The sequence below is a fragment of the Nycticebus coucang genome, chromosome 7, assembly GCF_027406575.1.
Source record: "Nycticebus coucang isolate mNycCou1 chromosome 7, mNycCou1.pri, whole genome shotgun sequence".
Classification (NCBI taxonomy): Eukaryota; Metazoa; Chordata; class Mammalia; order Primates; family Lorisidae; genus Nycticebus; species Nycticebus coucang.
This window is the reverse complement of record NC_069786.1, coordinates 79,657,376-79,667,818: the sequence shown is the minus strand read 5'-3', so window position 1 is coordinate 79,667,818 and position 10,443 is coordinate 79,657,376.

Genomic DNA, 10,443 nt, shown 5'->3' with positions numbered 1-10,443 from the left:
TTTTATCCATTAGCCTTGGTGATGGGGTGTGATATGTGCTCATTGTATAAAAATGTCTCCAGGCTTTAAAAAGAAATATTTGCCATGATAATTGAAAGGCAATAAAAAAGTGTAAAAAAAGTAAAAGAGAAGGTGTTATATGCACCACACCAATATGATTACTATTTGCACTTTTCTGTCCATCATTCATCTTTACAAATCTGTAAAAACATTGAAAACCATTTTTATTCTCTATTAATCAAGCATAACTCATAATTTTCCATGTTATAATCTTTATAGACATATTTAATAATGCCATAGTGTATAATATATTACTTTGTGGATTTAGCATAATTTATTTAACCAGTCACCCTCTAGTTATTTTCAGTTTTTTAATTTGTTTCCATGTTTTCCTTTGCTAATATAAATAGTGATGATGTAAATATCATTCTGCTGAATAGGCATCTACCTTTTATTGTTTCTGATTTCTTACCTTAATATAGATTCCCAAGAGCAGAATTTCAAGTCCAAGAGCCTAAAGTATATTCTTTTTAGTAGAAGAGAAAAAACCATTTTCTCCTAATAAAAATCTAATCAACTCTCTAATACCTGGGGATGTCTAAAAACTGTCCTGAGGAGCCATGTTTTAGGAATGACAACAGGACGTCTGAGATTTGTCCTTGGAGTTACATACTCTTTTACTGATATCAGTCAGCTGCATCACTGCTGGGAGGCAAGGCCAGCCTTCTGTGCTACTCTTCTTATGCCTAAGAGGAGTTTAACAGAAACCTGAACATATTTTTAACTCAAGGAAAGAGAGAGAAGCTACCATTTGGTGAGGGCCCATTCGGCTCCAGGCCCAGTGCTCATTATTTTACATACATTGGATTACATAGTGGGGTTTGTTGCCTGAATTGTAGCTCTGTTCTCCTTTTCCCTCCAGGCTTTTGGATAATAGAGTTTCGTAGCAAAGACCTGCGTCAAACAGGGCCCAAGAACTCAGCCATATTACTAGTAAAGCTGGGGTGAGTGAAATGCCTCATAGATCCCTCCAAACCTAGATGTGGGAATCCAACTGCTTCTGATTCATCTGCCAGCTTACAGATGGAATTAGGAAAGCAGGCCCCTCTTGGTCTGCTCCTCACATAAAAATTAAAAACACAGGTGTCTACTGTGTAAGTGAGCAAGCCCAAGTGGATGAGAGACTCTTTCTCTGGTCCTCCTGGAGATGGAGTGTCTTGCCTCCTGATCAATACAGTCCAGCAGCTCTCTGCTGACTCTGATTGGGTTTAGAGAGGTATTCTTCCTCCCTAAAAAGGGAGTGGTGTAGTGAACAAATGTCTTCATGGAAACATAAAGGAAGAAACTAGGATTCAGATCCGTCACTTCCTCAAATCATTACAAACAACCTTCAAAAGAATACTGTGAGAATTAGAATTATATTTGTAGGTAAGGAGCTTGAGGATAAGATATGATAAGCAACTTCCTAAGGTCACATAGCTACGTGGAAAGTGGCCAGTGTGTCAGACCCAAAGGTCCATGTTCTTTCCATCCCGCTTGTGTGTTGATGAGCTCTACTGCCTTCAAGAACCTCTGTTCATTCGTATTTTAATATGAGCTTTCTACCGATGTAAGGTTTTAAGAGGAATGGATCTCATGGCAGGAATTTTGGCCATTTGGTAACCAGAGGGGTTGACGTTTGGTCTTTAGATATTTCTCAAATGATGGACCCATCTAAAACATTTGGAATGGTTATAGAGATCACCTTAAACTTAAGGCAGAAAAAGTTGAGAGAGAAAAATCATTTTCTAGAATCTAAGACATTTTATTATGAAGAATACTTTTAAAATGAGTGTTTTATGTAGTTCTGATTTAAATGTAAAATGTGACTTTATGACATAATGATCTCTAAGAAACTATATTATATCATGCTTCATGTATTTTATAAGACATTTAAAAAATAGACTTTGTTTTTAAAAGCGGTTTAAGTTCATAGCAAAATCGAGTGGAAGGTACAAAGATTCCCTGCACACTCCCTGACCCTGCACAGGCTTAGCTTCCCCCATTATCAACATCCTCACCAGAGTGGTATACTGGTTACAACTGATGAACCTGCATCGACACATTATTGTCACCTTGGTCTGCGTTCACTCTTGGTGCTCTGCATTCTGTGAGTTTGGACAAATGTATAATGACAATGACACATGAGTTTCATTGTCCTGAAAACCCTCTGTGCTCTACCTATTCAACCCTCCTTACTCATTTCCTCCTCCCCTTAACCCCTGCAACCACTGATCTTTCTACGGTCTGTATAATTTTGCCTTTGCAGAATGTCATGTGGTTGGAATCATACAGCATATAGTTTTTTTTCAGATTGACTTCTTTCACTTAATAATATGCATTTAAGTTTCTTTCACATCTTTTCATGACGTGATAGCTCATTTCTTTTTAGCACTGAATAATACTCCATTGCCTGGATGTACCACAGTTTATTTTTCCATTCATCCACTAATTGCTTCCACATTTTGGCAATTATGAGTAAAGCTGCAGGTTTGTTTCTGTGTGTATAATTTTTTTAGCTCCTTTGGGTACAAACCAAAGAGTGCAATTGCTGGATCATATGGCAAGGAAATGTTCAGTTTTGTAAGAAACTACCAATATATCTTCCAAAGTAGCTGTTCCATTTTGCATTTTCACTGGGAATGAGACTTTGGTAGTGTTAGTGTTCTGGATTTGGGCTTAGAGTACTATCTTGTTTTACTTTGGATTCCCCTGATGATATATGATATGGAATTTCTTTTCATATGCTTATTTGCCGTCTATGTGTCTTTGGTGAGGCCTTTGTTAAGGTCTTTGGCCTATTTTCAAAGAAGTAAGAATTCTTTGCATACTTCGGATTATAGTCCTTTATTAGACATGTCTTTTGCAAATATTTTCTCCCAATTGTGGCCAATTTCTTTACTTTCTTGACAGTGTCTTTTGCAGAGAAGACATTTTAAATTTTAATGAGTTTTTATTCTCACATGTGTCAACACTGAGCCTCTAGCAATTAGCAATTTAGGTTTTTCTACCCTGACTCTGGTTCCTATGGAGATTTCTGTTTGTGGTTTTCTGGTCTGGCAAGTTGAGACTCTCTGTATTTGCCTGTATTTTTTATATGGCAATTACATGATAAAAATTTGATTTTAGGGGGGCGGAGCAAGATGGCAGCCGAGTAACAGCTTCCTTGCATCTGGGCACCGTGAGTCTGGGGAGATAGGATTCCAGGCATCTCTGGCTGCTGGGATCTGCCTATCATCACCCCTGAGAGGATACAGGGAGTCAGCGAGAGACTTCTGGACCCCAAGAGGAGGACTAAAACAGTGGAAAAACGGCAAGTGGTCGCGTGTGTTCAATCCGTCTAAACCCGCCCGCAACTGAAAGTTCAGTAGCAGCGAGACTGCAAACCAGAAAGGCCTTACCTGTGAACTGTATTGGTGTCTTTGGACTTGGCACTCAGCTGAACTGCCTTGGGGAGAGCCTGAGCGGGAGTGCGGAGAACTTTGGCCTTTGTCTAGGGCCCCAGTCTGAGCCGCTGAGCCAGACGGAGCTAATAGTGTTTGGCTCTGGGTCACAGGCAGCCATTGTGAGCGATCTGCCCTGGCAAGCTCCGCCATCAGGGTAGCAGAGCTGGAATTGGGTGGGAGCTGGTAACCCAGCAACCAAGTAGCCTAAGGGCGGGGTCTGAGCCGCCTTGCAGCCCTAACCCTCGGGGGCAGAGGGAGACCAGTTTTGGCACACAGGGTAAGTGGATAGCCACTTCAGCAGTGATTCCAGCGACAAGCACTTCCCTGGGAAAGCTTCTGCTCAGCAAGTGAACAAGTTCAAAGTGCCTCTTAAGTGGGCTGAAGAGAGATTTAGGGTGTCAACCTGCTGGGGTTTGAGAAACTAGCAGCCTCCAGTCGTATCAGAACTGTGATTGACATCTCATACCCCAGAAGACCACGTGTTGCCCAGACAATATTCAATAACATATACATACTGCTTTGTTTTTGGTTGTGTGTGTGTTTTTTTTTTTTTTTTTTTGGTTTGGTTGTTTTTTTTTGTTTATTTTGATGTTGTAGATTGTTGTTTTGTTTTTTAAGTTCAACCTTTTCCATACAGATCCTTTTTCTTTCTCAATTTTTCTAGTTTAATTATAATTTCGCATTGCTGCCTATTTCAATAATTAGAACTTCATTTTTGTTAGGGTTTCTACCGCTATTATTTGGTTTTCCAACAATTTTATCCCGTAAAGTTTTCTGTTTGCTTGTTTTGGTTTGATTTATAGCATTTTTGTCTTTCCTCTCTACTTGGTGGAGGTGGGGTACTGTTTCTCATCAGGTTAGCAATGAGCTGCTGACCTCAAGGGAACCACCCAAATGGGCACCCCCAGAAGGTGTTTTTTTTTTTTTTTTTTTAAGGTTGTATCAAAGTACCCTACCGTACACCTATATTGCTCCGTCTCCCTCTTTCTGTGCCTCTCTTCTTTTTGTCAATATTCCTTTTACCCACCCCCTCTCCTTTCTCTATTTTTCTTTTTTTTCTTATCACTTGGTCCTCCTTTCTTTCATCCCTTTTTTGCTCTACAACCTTCTCACCCTTCTGGTCCTGTAACCCTTAGTCCACAGGCACGAGAACTTAAAGAGCAAGAGGAAGTGAAAGGAAAATTAGGGCAAGGAAACAGATAAAAGAAATCACTCATGAGGAAGAATCAGCAGAAAACTCCAGGCAACATGAAGAACCAGACCAGAACAACAAGGGACCATGAGGTAGCTACTGCAGAGGATTCCACCTATAAAGAAATGTTAGGAATGACAGAAAGGGAATTTAGAATACACATGTTGCAAACAATGAAAGAAATGATGGAAACAATGAAGGAAACTGCTAATAAAGTGGAAAACAACCAAAAGGAAATTCAAAAACAGAATCAAATAAGAGATGAACGATATGAAGAATATAAAAAGGATATAGCAGAGCTGAAGGAACTGAAACAGTCAATTAGGGAACTTAAAGATGCAATGGAAAGTATCAGCAACAGGTTAGACCATGCAGAAGAAAGAATTTCAGAGGTAGAAGACAAAGTTTTTGAGATAACTCAGATAGTAAAAGAGGCAGAAAAGAAGAGAGAGAAAGCAGAACGTTCCCTGTCAGAATTATGGGACTTTATGAAGCGTTCCAACATACGCTGTAGGAATTATAGTAATTCCAGAAGGGGAAGAAGAATGCCCCAGAGGAATGGAAGCCATACTAGAGAATATTATGAAAGAAAATTTCCCAAATATCACCAAAGATTCTGACATACTGCTTTCAGAGGGCTATCGGACCCCAGGTTGCCTCAACTCTAACCGAGCTTCTCCAAGACACATTGTGATGAACCTGTCCAAAGTCAAGACAAAAGAAAAGATTCTGCAAGCTGCCAGGAGTAAGTGCCAGTTGACCTACAGGGGCAAATCCATCAGAGTGACCGCAGACTTTTCTAATGAAACTTTCCAAGCAAGAAGACAATGGTCATCTACCTTTAATCTACTTAAACAGAACAATTTCCAGCCCAGAATTCGGTACCCTGCTAAGCTAAGCTTCAAAATTGACGGAGAAATCAAATCGTTTACGGATATACAAACCTTGAGGAAATTCGCCAGCACAAGACCAGACCTACAGGAAATACTTCAACCTGTTCTGCACACTGACCACCACAATGCATCGGCAGCAAAGTAAGAACTCAGAAATTAAAGGACAGAACCTAACCTCCACACTGATGCAAAAGATAAAACTAAGCAATGGACTCTCACAAAATAAGACGAATAGAATACTACCACACTTATCAGTTATCTCAATAAATGTTAATGGCTTGAATTCCCCCCTGAAGAGATATATATTGGTTGACTGGATTAAAAAACACAAGCCATCCATTTGCTGTCTGCAAGAAACACACTGGGTTCAAAAGACAAATTAAAGCTCCGAGTCAAGGGTTGGAAGACAATTTTTCAGGCAAATGGAATTCAGAAGAAAAGAGGAGTTGCAATCTTATTTTCAGATACACGTGGATTTAAAGCAACTAAAGTCAAAAAAGAAACAGATGGTCACTTTATATTGGTCAAGGGAAAAATACAACAAGAAGACATTTCAATTCTAAATATTTATGCACCCAATTTAAATGCTCCCAGATTCTTGAAACAGACCTTACTCAGTCTGAGCAATATGATATCTGATAATACCATAATAACAGGGGACCTTAACACTCATCTTACAGAGCTGGACAGATCCTCTAAACACAAATTAAACAAGGATATAAGAGATTTAAATGAGACCCTAGAACAACTGTGCTTGATAGACGCATATAAACACTCCATCCCAAAGATAAAGAATATACATTCTTCTCATCACCCCATGGAACATTCTCCAAAATTGATCATATCCTGGGACACAAAACAAATATCAACAGAATCAAAAGAATTGAAATTTTACCTTGTATCTTCTCAGAACATAAGGCACTAAAGGTGGAACTCAACTCTAACAAAAATGCTCGACCCCACACAAAGACATGGAAATTAAACAATCTTCTGTTGAATAACAGATGGGTGCAGGAAGAAATAAAACAGGAAATCATTAACTTCCTTGAGCATAACAACAATGAAGACACAAGCTACCAAAACCTGTGGGATACTGCAAAAGCAGTTTTGAGAGGAAAATTCATCGCTTTAGATGCCTACATTCGAAAAACAGAAAGAGAGCACATCAACAATCTCACAAGAGATCTTATGGAATTGGAAAAAGAACAACAATCTAAGCCTAAACTCAGTAGAAGAAAAGAAATATCCAAAATCAAATCAGAGATCAATGAAATTGAAAACAAAAGAATCATTCAGAAAATTAATGAAACAAGGAGTTGTTTTTTTGAAAAAATAAATAAAGTAGATAAACCATTGGCCAGACTAACGAGGAATAGAAAAGTAAAATCTCTAGTAACCTCAATCAGAAATGATAAAGGGGAAATAACAACTGATCCCACAGAGATACAAGAGATCATCTCTGAATACTACCAGAAACTCTATGCCCAGAAATTTGACAATGTGAAGGAAATGGATCAATATTTGGAATCACACCCTCTCCCTAGACTCAGCCAGGAAGAAATAGAGCTCCTGAACAGACGAATTTCAAGCACTGAGATCAAAGAAACAATAATTAATCTTGCAACCAAAAAATGCCCTGGTCCAGATGTCTTCACTCCAGAATTCTATCAAACCTTCAAGGAAGAGCTTATTCCTGTACTGCAGAAATTATTCCAAAAAATTGCGGAAGAAGGAATCTTCCCCAACACATTCTATGAAGCAAACATCACCCTGATACCAAAACCAGGAAAAGACCCAAACAAAAAGGAGAATTTCAGACCAATCTCACTCATGAACATAGATGCAAAAATTCTCAACAAAATTCTAGCTAATAGATTACAGCTTATCATCAAAAAAGTCATTCATCATGATCAAGTAGGCTTCATCCCAGGGATGCAAGGCTGGTTTAACATACACAAGTCCATAAACGTTATCCACCATATTAACAGAGGCAAAAATAAAGATCACATGATCCTCTCAATAGATGCAGAAAAAGCATTTGATAAAATCCAGCATCCTTTTCTAATTAGAACTCTGAAGAGTATAGGCATAGGTGGCACATTTCTTAAACTGATTGAAGGTATCTATGACAACCCTCAGCCAATATTTTACTGAATGGAGTAAAACTGAAAGCTTTTCCTCTTAGAACTGGAACCAGACAAGGTTGTCCTCTGTCACCTTTACTATTCAATGTAGTGCTGGAAGTTCTAGCCAATACAATTAGGCAAGACAAGGAAATAAAGGGAATCCAAATGGGAGCAGAGGAGGTCAAACTCTCCCTCTTTGCTGACGACATGATCTTATACTTAGAGAACCCCAAAGACTCAACCACAAGACTCCTAGAAGTCATCAAAAAATACAGTAATGTTTCAGGATATAAAATCAATGTCCACAAGTCAGTAGCCTTTGTGTACACCAATAACAGTCAAGATGAAAGCTAATTAAGGACACAACTCCCTTCACTATAGTTTCAAAGAAAATGAAATACCTAGGAATATACCTAACAAAGGAGGTGAAGGACCTCTATAAAGAAAACTATGAAATCCTCAGAAAGGAAATAGCAGAGGATATTAACAAATGGAAGAACATACCATGCTCATGGATGGGAAGAATCAACATTGTTAAAATGTCTATACTTCCCAAAGCAATCTACCTATTCAATGCCATTCCTATCAAAATACCAACATCGTACTTTCAAGATTTGGAAAAAATGATTCTGCGTTTTGTATGGAACCAGAAAAAAACCTGTATAGCTAAGGCAACTTTCTCTGTAACAAAAATAAAGCTGGGGGCATCAGCATACCAGATTTTAGTCTGTACTACAAAGCCATAGTGCTCAAGACAGCATGTACTGGCACAAAAACAGAGACACAGATACCTGGAATTGAATTGAAAACCAAGGAACGAAACTAACATCTTATAACCACCTAATCTTCGATAAACCAAAGAAGAACATACCTTGGGGGAAAGACTCCCTATTCAATAAATGGTGTTGGGAGAACTGGATGTCTACATGTAAAAGACTGAAACTGGACCCACACCTTTCCCCACTCACAAAAATTGATTCAAGATGGATAAAGGACTTCAATTTAAGGCATGAAATAATAAAAATCCTCCAAGAAAGCATAGGAAAAACACTGGAAGATATTGGCCTGGGGAAAGACTTCATGAAGAAGACTGCCATGGCAATTGCAACAGCAACAAAAATAAACAAATGGGACTTCATTAAACTGAAAAGCTTCTGTACAGCTAAGGAGACAATAACCAAAGCAAAGAGACAACCTACACAATGGGAAAGGATATTTGCATATTTTCAATCAGACAAAAGCTTGATAACTAGGATCTATAGAGAACTCAAATTAATCCACATGAAAAAAGCCAACAATCCCATATATCAATGGGCAAGAGACATGAATAGAACTTTCTCTAAAGATGACAGACGAATGGCTAACAAACACATGAAAAAATGTTCATCATCTCTATATATTAGAGAAATGCAAATCAAAACAACCCTGAGATATCATCTAACCCCAGTGAGAATGGCCCACATCACAAAATCTCAAAACTGCAGATGCTGGCATGGATGTGGAGAGAAGGGAACACTTTTACACTGCTGGTGGGACTGCAAACTAGTACAACCTTTCTGGAAGGAAGTATGGAGAAACCTCAAAGCACTCAAGCTAGACCTCCCATTTGATCCTGCAATCCCATTACTGGGCATCTACCCAGAAGGAAAAAAATCCTTTTATCATAAGGACACTTGTACTAGACTGTTTATTGCAGCTCAATTTACAATTGCCAAAATGTGGAAAGAGCCTAAATGCCCACCAACCCAGGAATGGATTAACAAGCTGTGGTATATGTATACCATGGAATACTATTCAGCCATTAAAAAAAATGGAGACTTTACATCCTTTGCATTAACCTGGATGGAAGTGGAAGACATTATTCTTAGTAAAGCATCACAAGAATGGAGAAGCATGAATCCTATGTACTCAATTTTGATATGAGGACAATTAATGACAATTATGGTTATGGGGGGGGGGAACAGAAAGAGGGAAGGAGGGTCGGGGTTGGGGCCTTGGTGTGTGTCACAGTTTATGGGGGCAAGACATGATTGCAAGAGGGACTTTACCTAACCATCGCAATCAGTGTAACCTGGCTTATTGTACCTTCAATGAATCCCCAACAATAAGAAAAAAAAAATTGATTTTAATTTTCTCTAGAAAAGAAATCATGAAAGAGAGCTAGAGCAGTATCCTCCCAGCTGGAATGGGAGGACTAATACATGGAACACAGAGATGGACTTTTAATATGAAATTCCTTTTTGTTGCTTAAAATAGCACACTGATTCTCTTATGGAAATGGAGACTGAGGTCTTTTATTTTCTACCTTTTCAGGGGTACATGTGTATTTTGTTACACAGGAGAATTGTATAATGCTGAAGTGACAGTGTACCTGTCACTATAACAGTGTACATTGCTCCCTTCATAATGTCCAATGTTCATTACACCACTTCATGCGGCATACACCCTTAATTTAGCTCCCACTTGTAAGTGAGAACATGTATTTGTTTTTCCATTTCTGAGATTATTCATATAGGATAATGGTGTCCAGTTTTATCCAATTTGCTGCAACAGACATTATTTCATTCCTTTTTATGGCTGAGAGTATACATGTACCACATTTTATTTATCCATTCATCAGTTGATGGACACTTAGATTGACTCTATATCTTTGCAATAGTGAATTGTGCTGCAATACATGTTCAGGTGCAAGCGTCTTTTTTGTAAAATGTCTTATTTTCATTAGGGTAGATACCACGTTGTGGAAT